Source organism: Lactuca saligna, chromosome 6 (assembly GCF_052625555.1).
Source record: "Lactuca saligna cultivar CGN05327 chromosome 6, ASM5262555v1, whole genome shotgun sequence".
Taxonomy (NCBI): Eukaryota; Viridiplantae; Streptophyta; class Magnoliopsida; order Asterales; family Asteraceae; genus Lactuca; species Lactuca saligna.
In genome coordinates, this window is record NC_136422.1 from 11,213,990 (window position 1) to 11,217,173 (window position 3,184).

Sequence of the window (3,184 nt, forward strand, 5' to 3'; positions counted from 1 at the left end):
CCAATTAACTCAAAGTACCGAAAATATCAGATGAAAATCTTGGAATCCTCCCATAGTGGTTGCCTCTAGTCACCCAAAATCTTATACCGACACCACCGGACATCTCAACTGTCCCGAATTAGCCATGACTCTTAGTCTGAAAATAATGAACTATCACACACCTCATCTCTAATCCCCCAATAATCATTTCATTGCGTGAATTATCATAGAAACAAGAAACCCCACTCTCACAGTCGATACACCACGTAGGCAATGGGGGACACCCTGATATACTCCTCTTGATTGCTTGGATTTACTGCTAAAGTATTGTTGGATTTAGTGTCTAAACCCATAACTATAATTGGAATGTACTTGATCCGCGAGTAGCATGGTCCATTTGGGTTTCATGACACCGAAACAATTTTTAAGGATAGACTTATGAGGAGAGGATATTTATGATTTATTAATATATTATAAGACCTAGTATATTAGTATGAAATCATATTATTTAATTAATACTGATCAAGAATTAATTTGGAATTAATTGTGTGATCAAAAGAGACTAATTAAATATATAAGGATTAATTGTGTAAATCATTCATTCTTATAAAGTGGGTTTATGATCCATAGTTATTTATATTGGGCTAAACCCATGTGGTGACCCATGGATACTCCATGGAGGTTAAAACCCATGGAGCCTAAGGAATGTGGAAAGTCATGCCCATTAGGGTTTACATGGTGTAACCCTAGTTGTGTCACGCTATATAAGGAACCTCATGGCTACCAAAATCGGCACCTAAATGAGCTTATGGAATTCCAAAAGTCTTTTCCTTAAAAGTCATTAAAACTCATAAGTTATAGAAATGAAATATTTTGAATAGTTTCAAAACTTGCCATGTTTGGAATTTGTAAAGTCACTTTAGAATACTTTAATTCCAAACCCTGGAACTTTAATAGTTTAAAATTCAACCCTTATACTTTATAGTATTATAAGTTAATAATATATATATATATATATATATATATATATATATATATATATATATATATATATAAGGCTTAGGGAATATGTGGCTATTATGTACCTAAGCTTATATATAGAACCCTCCAAACTATGTAGCTTTGATCAATTATATCCAAACTAGTCATATATATCGCTTATAATTCTTCTTTAATCATGGTATGTTTTTTACATTGAAACTGATTGAATTTATGTTTTTTTTCTACATTGTATCTAAGAACCTAAAGTATTAAAACTCATGACCATTTAATCAACCATACCAAATTTTAAATAAAAACAAATACAATAAAAGATAAAATAAGAACATCCAATATCTCAATCAAGGTCTTCACAGATCATTGGATATACTTTTTCAATTGAAGGACAAAAAGTTTGAATTATATTCGTTAAAAATATATTTATTTTTTACTTTCCCTATAAACTTCAATGTTTTTTTGCAATAAAAAGATATATAATTGATCTTTTTCATTCCATAATTTAACTCGAGTCCATAGTATTATATTAAAACAAAATTAAGAGAAAATGAAAATGGATTTGCTTTGTTTAAAATTATGTCGTTTAAGAGGTTCCATACCTAAGCATATCTACATAACAACCACATATTCACTTTTCCCATGTGTATATATATATATATATATATATATATATATATATATATATATATATATATATGTATGTATGTATGTATAAGATCAAGTTAGTCTTACCGTTAGTAGGTCTCATTCACGAAGCCGGTTTATAAGAGGGGTATAAGGTTACTACCTATAAAACGGTAGTTTAATGGGTGTCCACTCTCACCCACCGCTTCCTTGACTGGCGGAGGGTCGTTAGCCAAATGGGTAGGATACGTCTATAATTCTCATTAAGTATAATGACCATCATAAAGTAACTAACCCTTTTATAAATTCCCAATCTTAGTTACATTAGGAAAATGTGAAATTGATGCTAATCTATGAAATTATACATTGCACCTTGCTAAGTCGTTAGTGGAGCGTGCGTGGTTAACCGGCACACTAACATGGACTAGTAAAGGTGGCAAAGGGTAGCTTGATGTTTATCATAGATTGGTGGAGCGTGTTTGGTTAACCAACATATCAATTAGGTGATAAAAATTAAGAGTACCAAGTTAATCCACATGGTTATTACCACCTAGTTTATGATCCTCGGTATCCCAGTCACAAACCTGAAGGGCATAATCGAAATTTAAACATGCTATTGACTTTTTCAATGAATCTCAAAGGATCTAGGAGTTTCAATCAAATTAAAACTTAATAACTATTTCGTTTTTCATGGTGGAAATTGGTAAATCGTCATTTACCTACCTTCAAACATTTTGCAAGTTGGATTATGACATCTCTTTTCCAATTTGTAAAATATTGTGCTGGGTCCTAGCCTTAATATATCATATTGGATGTTATATTAAGGACTCTTTATCTAATCTAAACTTTGTCCTTCTTTTCAGATGTCTTCCAACACTTCTTCTGGCTCAAACCCTACTGGCTCCTTCTCTCTCATGAACCTTTGTAGGAGAGTCATCTTTGATGGTTCCAACTTCAATGATTGGATTAGGAACATTAGGATGGTCACTCGCTATGAGGACAAGGAATATGTCCTAGACAAGGAGCTTAAGGAAATCGATGAGTCTTCTACAACTCTTGAGGAGATTGCTAAGTTTAGGGCACATGAGAAGGATGCCACCAAGGTAGCTTTTATCATGCTTGCCACTATGTCGGTTGAACTCCAAAAGTCCTATGAGGACTTCTATCCTTTTGAGATGCACCAGGACCTGATGGAAGGATACCATCAGATTGCTCGTCAAGAGAGGTATAAAATCATCTTTCCATGATAGCAACTAGAATGAAGGATGGTGAACCCATCACGAGCCACTTGCAGAAAATGCAAAGATTTGTGGACCGGTTACTAAAGTTGAATGTGAACTTCCCTAAGGAGCTGGCTATTTATATCATTCTACACACCTTACCTCCATGTTATGATCAGTTCCGCATGACCTATCATATGAACAAGGAGGAGGTCACACTTAGCAAACTTCAAGGGCTTTTGGGGACTGCTGCAACCGGTCTCAAAAGTAAAAATGTTGTTTCTACTCCTACCGTAACTTCCCCTATTCTGGTAATTGGAGGAAGTCTCCCTCACAGAGCTGCAAGGGAAAGTCTCTTGATGGAT